The sequence below is a fragment of the Ischnura elegans genome, chromosome 4, assembly GCF_921293095.1.
Source record: "Ischnura elegans chromosome 4, ioIscEleg1.1, whole genome shotgun sequence".
Lineage (NCBI taxonomy): Eukaryota > Metazoa > Arthropoda > Insecta > Odonata > Coenagrionidae > Ischnura > Ischnura elegans.
Window position 1 is genome coordinate 101367029 of NC_060249.1, and position 11195 is coordinate 101378223.

Consider the following 11195-nt stretch of genomic DNA (forward strand, 5'->3'; position numbering starts at 1 on the left):
AAAGCCCGACTCGCCGCATAAAAAAAGAGTGCATGGGCCTCTGACGATGCAGATGAATCACTCAACACATATCTGAACACTTGCCTGAATCTGAAATAAGGACATAAAACAACGAAGAAACTACTGATGAAAAATATTTATGTGTGGGAGGCAGCCCGGACGTTAGTGAAGGTAGGTGAAAGTAGAACTCACCTTGGACTAAGCAATATGCTGATTACTTTCAAACTTTCAGGGTTTGTAGGCCAGTAACTTCTCCTCTTCCATCTCGCCCTTAAATAATTTTTATGCAGGAGATGTTCCAAGGCATTCCGCAGGATTTTAACCTGGGACCATTCGTTCAGTAGCCAATTGTCGTGCACATTAGGCTACCAGCCATTACGCTCCATGTAAACCTTGATACATATTTACCCATTTGATATTCCTATAGCATGGTAGATACTAATTACGTCTAGTTGTTTCACACCAAAAGAAATATTGAGATATTTTATCGAAATTATATCCTTTTATAAACATTTCAATAAAAAATATAATGGTTCATACATACCCTATAGGAGTATGGTAGTCTACTTGTTTCGCCTAATTATTTACAAGAAAATGAAATATTGAGACAATTTATGAACCTTCAACGCTCAATTTATAGCACTATGACACTCATAGACTGAAAGGAGAGCATCAACCTCACAAAGTCCGTTACATGACCCCTCCCACACTCCATCTGCATCTCGAGTTTTTCTTAAATATATTTTTTCAAGCCCACCTTGGCCTAACGTGACCAGCTAGGGGCAAACAATGCCTCCAAGCAACACCCCTACACGTGAAGGGGCAGACTCCTTGAAAAATCTTCATTTACAAGAAAAGCGGGGGGAGAGGGAGATCATCTTTTCTGCATGAAATTTCATCCAGAGATCAAAAAAAGTTCAGAGTATCTACTGAGTACAAATCAGGATGATGGACAGTAATTTTGTTAATAGGGAATTTTCATTTAAAACTCAAAACCTCTGATTTGATGGATGGGGATAGCCACCCCTACCCCTAAAACCGTGTTTAAGGGGCAATACCCCCATTTTCAACCCCCGCTTTCGCGCTCATGGACCTCAATAAAGACTGCGGGGCCTGCTGAAGTAATTGATGTTTGCCTTCAGATAACGGGCCTTTCCATACCTCTTGCAGAGTGTAGTGGTCCAAGTTGGTTGAATGGTGGGCTACTAATTAGAGCTTTATTGGATGGTTGGCGAAGAAACTTCGAAGAGCACCAACAGAGGCATTTTGCCGATAGGTAGGTTTACATTCATGTACAATTTTTCCTGGAGCCACTCATACTGATGATAGGGTACCGGATTAATCTTGATGAATTGTTTGAACGTCCCAAAAAATACTCTCACAATCACTATGTGGTCGGAGGATTTTTTCCGTTGCAAAGACACTAAATGTTTTAGTAGGTCTTAAAGATTCTCCTAGTTCATAAATTTAACTACTTGCGAAAAATTCCCGCTTATTTAATTGTAACCTACAGAGTGTTTTTATTTTATCAGTGAAAAAAATGGGGTGGAAAACTAGGAACCTCCAAGTTTCAAAAATTAAATAAATGCACTTACATATATGTTTCATTTTTGAACTTTTTTTGTCATTAGCTTCAATATAATTAGTTTTTTTTCGGGTAAGGAAAGAATTCATGGACACATTTCCACTTTGAATAAATAATTTTTGATAGCAACGAAGGTCATTTCCAACAATATTTTCAATGTAATACCAAAATTTCAAATTTTCTCATTGCCAAGTTCGGATATTCGTTGAGAGACAATGTTTACACTGAAATATAGGCCTTCTGAGCCAATTTACGTATCTTGATCAATATTGCTATGCAGATGAAGCCGATATTCAACAGGGGCGGAAGATAAATATACATCTCCCACTCCACGCCCTTAAAAGGTCATGTCCTCCAAGCGAATTGATTTCCTTTAAATAAAAAAAAACTTAGCGGTCGGTCCATTTCATAAGTTTATTCAATAGCGTCTCCACAATATATTGTCTTCTTTTGGTAGATGAGAGGGAGAATGAAAAAGTTTAAGCTTGAATATATCTAAAATGTTTATTAATTTTATTATAAACTTATATTTTGGTTTTTATCCTGGAGAGAATAAATATCCTTAGTCAAAGGAACCCATCGAGTTGTCATTCCTCTATGTACTATCAATTTCGTTTATGGTTTTCGAAGCTATCATTCACTTTCACTGCAATTCTAAAGCAAAAAAAATTTCAAATAAGGCTGCATTTGAGGCGATTATGGAATAAATTGGTGACATATGTAGAAAAAGAGTGTAGAGGACTCTATTCCACTTAGAGATTAAACAACCCAGACAATTTCAATATGGCTTTCTTCAGAGTGGTGAAGTTTAGCTATGTGAATGAATCTTGTGCCTCAATATGTATTTTTTGGCAACCCGTGCGTTTTTTATTTTCTATTTTTGGCATTTTTTATTGGTAAGAGTGGGTCACTGGAGTTAGTGATAACATCGCAGACCCGTACGCATGCGATATTAAGACCTACGCGAAAATTTGTTTCTGATATCATCTGCTAGGGGAGTGAGCTACTAAATGAGTTCTAATATTTTGGAGTCTTATTTTGTTGAATGTTATGGACTTAACTCCTTCCTTAACAATCCTTTAACTTACAGATTAAAATTTTCCTCAGTAACGGACTGCTAATGCTGAGAATATTGTTCATGTGATGAAGTTAGTGTAAAAAAGTTTCCAAGCCAATGAACATGGAAACTAAACAATTATCTGTCCTGCGGACTATGAAGCAGTGCTCAATCGAAAAGGTAGCAGAAATTGAGAGTCTTATCCGTTCAATGATAAAAACGACTGTCAACACCAAGGGCAATTTTTTTCTTTGGTTGCTTCATGCTACAGAGATAAAATCAGTCTCCAAATCCCAACAAGCTGTGCTGCAAATCTGTATCAAACGATGACTGACCTTGAACGAGCCTGAATTTGTATTCAAGTGAATTTTACAGGACAATTGATTGCAAGCTAAAGTAGTGACTCAGAGCTAGGAGATAGGGTGCTGAATATCCTATGTCATCGTTACCATCTTCGCTGCTGCCCGCGTATTCAAAAATGGTGCTGACGGGATGGATTCGATGCTACCCCGTTCAACTACTGCGATGAAATTTCTAGGACTTCCAAACGGCTTAGTCTCTCAATTTCTGCCGACTTTTCAATGGAATACTGTAACATAGTCCTCCGGTAGGATCAAGAAGCCCAGGAATGAACAAGTTTGCTCCTTTCAATGTCTATGCTACCACTAATTTAAAAAAATAATTTTTGGAACCTACCGCGTATTTTCACTTCAATTCTTTGCAATCGTTCTGAAATCAATCTTTCCAGTCAGTTCTGCGAATTAGGAAAATTCTTATGATAACATAGCAAAAAACCAAGACACCCATTCCAATTATCGTGCCATTTAAGCAGAGATGGATTCAAGCATTTTACATTTGGTTCGAGAAAATATGGCTTAACGGGACGTATTCACAAGCACTCTTGGTATTCTTATTTAAAAATTAATCATAAGCCACTATTTGAGCTAATAAGTCACTTTGAGGGGAACTCTATTACTGTGCATAATATTTTTGTTCACCTAGAGGCCCCATTTCTGTACCGTAAGCATCTGAATTCTAGTAATCGCAATCAAACTGCGAGAATTTTGGTTTATATCATAGAGTTTTGGTTTGGTTAATATTATTGGTATTTTATTTGGTTTAAGAGTGAATAAATCCTGAAGTTCTTTGTCAAAGAGTAAGACGCATAAAGAACTGACATCCTGGATTGCAATCGTTTGCATAGCAAATAGTGAGAGTCCCAATCCATGCAAAACAATTTAAAATATACTTTACGTCACATCACTCGTTACCCATTAATACTTACGTGTGCAGTTATCACTACTAAGTTCATAACAATTATCTGCCTTCAAAGGTAAGAAAATTTGCCTCGTGGCTTTATTTTACGCCATTCTTACCATTAAAATATTTCTCAAATGTTAATTAAATGCAAAATGGCTTTCATCATCGTTGCTGTAGGTTACAAAATTACTTTTCTCCTAGAGAAAAAATAATAAACGTATCGAAGCACAAAGGTAAAATTTGCAAAACAGATTTTACCTCCCAGCACTTTAGAGGCGTCACAAGGGTCATAACCATTATTTTGAACATAAAATATGAAAATAATTTTAAACAACCTTTATACAAATTTTGCTGCAGGGAAAGGTTATCATTTTAAAGTAATCATCATTGTAATATATTTACATCGATTTGGTATTGTAGGTTCAAGTATTTTCCTTTCGATTCCTCAAATTAGAATTGTTCTCACAAATATTATCAGAAGGTACAGTTGTGATAAAGGAATATGCAAAGCCCCGTGAAAACGTTTCCTACCGCCAGAGCACTCTGTCGACTCATCTACACCGAGAAGTAATTGCAACGGAGTTTAAGGTTCGATAGATGCTAGCGCCCGGCTTACTTCCTTTCCATTTGAGATATTCCCATTGTATTCCATTTCCTGCTCCACCCACGTCAATCCAAGATGCGGACTCCACCGTCCTCATTACCTCAAGGCTATCCACCCACTCCTAACCATCCATTGATGCTACTCGAAAATCCTCGTCAGAGATTTGTTTCGCCTCCCACCAATTTTATGTCAAAAAGCTGACGATTCGGATTGTGTTGAATATTTTTGGAATTTTTGATCTCCACCAACTAGCTACGAGTTTAAAAATGAAGTTATAAAACTGATTTAATGAATTAAGTTATCAACGGCTACCAGCCTACAACACGGAGTGTAATAGAATTTTACCTATACCGTTGTCCTAGTTGCTCTACTGAAAACGTTCGTTTTAAAAAATATTTTATAATTAATGGGGGATGTTTTTGGAACGGCAAGCGAAAAACTCGCATGCTGAGGTCATATAAAATATAATCTAAAAGTAAGCTGAAAATTCCTAAGTGCGGGTAATAAAAATACTATGATCTTTCCATTATCGTATCCATTTTAATTGGAAAAGCTAAGGTTTTCATTGGAATTGGGTCACAAGGAGCAGCGACAGGATATATTAAAAGCTTTACGATGAAAATTATATTTAATTTGCATATTCCACAGTTCTATAAAATTGGACATGTTTTCCACAGATTTTGCCTTAATCTTGGAGACAAATTTATTATTCTCGTAAATGTTCACCGTATCAGGTTGCTTGACAGTGTGTCTAGTGGTTTTAGTTTTCTACTGGTTATTTTGAAATATTTTTTTAATAGTTCGCATTATAAATTTAGCGTTATTTTAATGTCATTACGCATATAAAATGCGTTTTCAGGTTAAATTCTTTACATAATGACGTTACCCAAATGACTCAGGCCTTTACTACAGCTGCTGTACTACTAGGCCCTGCAGTTGTCCCCATTCTTTCAGAATCTCGTACCCTTCTTGGATTCTCTCACCAGGGCTCAGGAGATACTGGCTCTTTCATTTAATTAAATTTCTGAACAGCATTGAAAAACGCCGTGCCAGGAATTAATCAATATTGTTGATTATTGAAATGTCGAATCATGAGACAATATTTACCTAACTACATATGGAAAGTATTTTCTAGCCGCATTTTAATAATCATTTGCCGAATTAACTCAAGGTTATTCAGAAAATCATTAGTGTCCACGCCTCGATGATTTCCTCCTCCATCGCCACTCACATTTCGCGCAGCCGATGCTATCTTTAGGCTAGACTATGGCAATGACGATAGCTAGGCTATACTATCTCGAGCAACATTGCTCGGCATGTGCGCCACGTCGTTCAATATTGAATCATACATCGCGAATGATTCAATGTCATGACCAAATGACTTGAGAAACGTGTTTGTTCTAAATGGTTAACAAAGTATCAAATGGTTCATAATCGTCATGCAGATAATGTAGTTCATTATGAATCATCGCATGAATGTAAATGGAATCAATTGGAAAATAAACCAAGGAATCTGGGCCTAACTCGGAAGTAGTCAACGAAAAATAAAATTAATATCTAGCATTAGGAAATGTTCAAAAATGGTGTGGCATAAGGAAGGCTAGAAAATATATTAAGTAATTTTATGCATAAATGAACATTATTAACTATGGTGAAAAAAATCAGAACTAATTACTATATTATTTTATTTATTTAAATATATTAACTATATTTTTATATCATAAAAGCACCTTTGAATACTCATCCCAAAGAAATACGCGTTATTAATTTTGAATCGCAGTACTTACTAAGTTCACGCAGCACATCATGTTGATATTGCGTGTCCACTTACCTAAAGTCGCTCTTTATGCGTTCACGTGATTTACATGCTCCAAAGCTTTTATTTGGTTCCTTTAGGATGAACATCATGCACCAAATTGCTTTACTTGCAGCACCGCAATGAATCGAAAAGCGCACCAACACCGAAAACTAGTCCATGCCGCGATACTTAATGACGATTGGAACTCAATTTTTAGTCGGAACCAATTCGTGCTTTGAAGAACATCAGCGTGTACCGTATAATTTATCAACAATGGCATGTCATAAAGAAGAACTAAAAAATAAGGCAAAAAATATTTCATGAGAATACTGATACTCAGTAGATGAGATATAAAACTTAAAAAAAATATAATAGAGACAGTTTTTTATTTTCCTCTCGTAAACTCAGCTTCATTTATTCAACTCCATATTTATACGATCTATTGGTTTAAAATAAGTATAACCTGTACCAACTCAATGCGCTTTCTTAAATGCAGCTCATGTCCGGCACATGTTTAATATTTTGTAGTGCGGGGGTACGGACCCCAGGACTATAAAATATAAAAACGAAATATAAAAAAACAATCATTTTCCTTCATAAAAGAAAACAGAATATTGAAAAATCATTAATTTACATAATATTTTTTTAACAAATTAAGTTTTTTCGATTATGATGAGTGTTAAAATTAGTCTAAAATCCATTACTTTGTACACTGTTTTGCAAACATTTTCCCTCCTGGTTTTGGACCCCCCCCCCCAAATGAAATTCCTGGCTACTCCACGGTGCAGCTCATGAGGCTATGCGTGGCTCATCTAAGCAAGTGTTAAAAATTACCTCCGGACGCCACCGCAATCGAATACTACAGTCAGCGCACAAGTTCACGTTCCACGAGCCTGCCTTCCTGCCTGCATGCATTCCCCTCGCCTCATTTCCGCCACCTCCCCCTCATAAACATCCCTTACTTACGCCCACTTTCACTACCAATGCCTACTCTTCCAGACCCACCCAAGATCGCCCACCTCTTCCTCTGCTTTCCACATTCCGTCTACTCCGCATCCCCCACCACCTTCAGTTGGAAGTCCATGACGAAGAAGAAATGAATAGAAGAGATGGTACTGTGCTCTCTTCGGGATACAATTCATGGGATTTTTTCCGGCGTCTTTAATTCTTGAACGCTCAATTCGTGGTTCATCACGCGTAATACATGCGTCAATTTAAATTACTACCTTGACAAAATAACAATCACTAGCGGAAAAAAATGTTTGATGGAAACTCGAAATAGAACATAGTTACCAGACTCAGTTTTGGTTCGATTGCGGTGATAGATGTCCTACATTATGATTCATTTAAAAATATACTAACGATTTGAGTGTATTGTTCTCGATAAAATTTAATCTAGCTTTTCATTGCTTCCCTATGATGTATACATGATACTCGCGTATAAATGCATTAAATCCACAGCGTAAGTTCCTTTTTTCAATATTTCTGTTTTTGCTCTCATGATAATATCCTTTCGCACGAATGTTTTTCAAGGAGTATTTCGGTTCCCTCTTCGAGAAATACTGAGAATTTCCTTTCGAATCGGTGAATTGACAACTGTTCCGCTACTATTTGAGCCATTTCCTTTCAAAAACTATAAGTAAGTATTCTCTAAAGCTTGATTAAACACCCATGCGATAAATTATAACATATAAGTTTGACTGTAGAACGAATTTCAAAGAGTTTTATTCTGTCATAGCACTTGACTCCTTGCAAGGTATTTCCTTCAAACAATACCTACTCTACCCTCGAGGGGAATTAAGTAATAACGACATCACGAAAGTACGATGTCCAGTGTTCATTTTAAAAATTTTCCTCGATTCTTTTGATCATTAACTTATCGAAAAATTGGTGAAGGATTTTGAATTTGAATTCCTATTGAATTTGAAGGCCCTAAGTACCAGTGGTACAGTTGAAAATCGAGATAAATTCCTTCATGTTAGACACTATGCTGCTCAAAAATGCAAATGGTGGGGGAAAGCATGCTTTTTATGAACGTATACGGCTACAAAATACGAGGATTTTTATAGAAGATTAAACATCATTAAATATGAACAAAGAGGAAGAATTCGCTCAACATTAATTAATTACATATTTTTATTTCATATTCAATGTAGTGCCAATTAATTGATGGCACCAGTTAACAAACGCGCAGCATGTATTCAAAATGCTTTCCCATCAAGAAAGCTTCTACACACCTATCTTTTTCAGGGCGATTTATGCTAGCTTGCCCTAACGAAAGATACCGATTTGATTTTTGTTTCAAAATCCTCCAAAAAGATAATGACATCGAGGATCGCTTATGATTACCTACTAGAAATAAGCCCTCATCCCCTGCCTTACACCATATTTCCCCATTGTTTTATTTTATACCCCTCCCTTCCGTTCCGTGGATGTTTATGAGGAATTGAGTTTGCAAATATTGTCTTCGTAGTGACATTTAGGGCTAAAATATGGTCGATTGAGCAATTTAAAAGGTTTTTGTCGTTAGTTACCGATAATTTAATTTTTGACATGCTGTAGAGATATGTTGAAGAACGAGCTACGAATGAATTAAGAAAATCTGTGCAAATTGGTGCTCGTGCTTGACATCGCAATACGAATGGAATTGCAGATTTAATTACACTTGATGATGATTGGCATTTCCAAAAACAGATGTATATTTAAGTGAATTGGAAATCAGAATATTAGTCTCACTCATGATATATAATATCCACAATAATTAAGCACATTCACGATTTCGCCCATAAAAAGGTCATCTTTCATATGGAAAACAACTTCATACAGCTAAAATCTATCCGGTCTTATTAAATAATTATAGTGTGTGTGAAACCGAATACATCTAAAAAGGCAAACGTTGATTTCTTTCGTGAAATTTAGCATGCACAGAACAGCATTACCACTTTTAGGGTGATTTTTCCGTTTCCACTTTCGCCATCCACGGCTGTATTGGAAATGGCGAAAACTAAATAAGATAGAAATGAAGGAAACAAGCAACACGAAGAATAGATATCATTAGGCAAGAATATGCATTTCAAAGCTTTTGGAAGAAGTGTTTCATTTTTTCAAAATAGGTAAGAAAACGGCCATAAATTGAAGATAAAATGACAGATTAAACAGAAATAAACTACTTCAATTTGTTTCAAGCCATAATTCAAGAAGCTTAAAATTATGCTTTTACAAATTATGTCCACTTTATATGAGGTAAACATAACGCTAATATTTGTAGAGGGTTATATCTGTTTACGAATACGACTTACGATCATCACAAAATTAATCAAAAAACAATTTCTTAGCATCAATAAATACAACAACAAGGTGTTACTCTATTATCTATTGATAAATCAATTATTAATTCAATGGGTAAAATAAATTGATAATTCATTCGGTCATTTTTTTATACCCAATTCTATCCGAGGCCGAGTGGAAATGGTCAAAGAGAAAGGTAATGCATAGCATGAAAAAAGTTTCTCTAATCAGTAGGTACGCTAAGTATTTAAATTAAGCAGCAATAAGGTGCTGCTCTCACTACGGAGTTAATAATTCAGCTTCCTAAGTGAGGGTTCAGTTGCCTACTCATTACTGCCAAGGTAAGGAGGTCAAAAGATAAGATTTAAGGAAGAAAAAAACGACAGCTTAAACACTCATCAAGAGGCATTCAACGACGATCAGTTTCCAAGTAAAGATGTTCCCACATTCGACGAGTCGCTGCTTTTTCATACGTAATTTTCGCGCAAGTGAGACTTTATTAGAACCGGGGAAAACAACAAGAAAAGAAAGATAAACAGAGAAAATGAAAGTTTAGGATTAATAAAAAAAAATTAAGAAAAATAAGTACTAGTGAAAATGGAGGTGATTTTAAATTAAATGCTGCTGAATGAGTTAAATTTAAAAAAACACTTTCAATTTTGATTTTAATTACCTAGGGATATTTAATACAATTAATCACATTTAAAGATTTTAATAAAAGTCTGCATAGGGGTGCCCTACTAATGTGGGAAAATAAATAATTAGAGAGAGGACTGGTGTATCAAAATGCACTGAAAAAACGTGTGAAATATACAAGAGTTTAGGTAAAGACGCTAATGATTCCTATCGCTTACTACAAATTTGCAAAACCCAGTGTCATCCCCCTGTAGGGCAAACACTTTATGCGCCGCAAAGGCAAAATATTCGTCCCAACAAGAAAATAGATTTTCATGAGGAGTTTGCTCTGGACCACCAGCTTTAAAGCCTCGTTACTTACGCTGCACATGATCAATTCGATACAAGTTGCTGAAAACTATGTCATGAATGGGTTCCTTTAAAAATATAAGCATCGTGACTGCAGTCGTTATGAATGATGTTAGGATCAACTTCGTTAACGTTTAACTTTATCTGTTGTATTTAAACTATATCTGTTTAAGTATGCGATCGAGGATCATCACCACACGAATCAAGAAATACTTCCTTAAAAACAAATACGCAAAGACTTTGCCCCATATTAACGGGTAACGCATAGATATGCTCGGAAATATTGCCAGGGGACCCCAGTGTACTGATCCAGGTATGTGTACTGAGAGCACTGCGTGACGTTATTATTCAGCTTACAACGCGCATGCACTATCTCTATGAGAATTCTCCCTGACGACACTTTCCAAGGTCAGTGAGGGTCGGATTCCAACCTCTGTAATTCGCCAAACTTCCTCCCCCATCGCTTAATGCTAAACTCTCCTCTATCTTCACTCTTTTATCTATTAATGCGATCAGGATTCTAACTTTCACCAAGCTACTTTAAGGAGTCAAATATGCATGAAGTAGCCTGTGGTGGGAGGGGGAAGACAGAAATTTTTATATTTTGCCATCTTAGAGC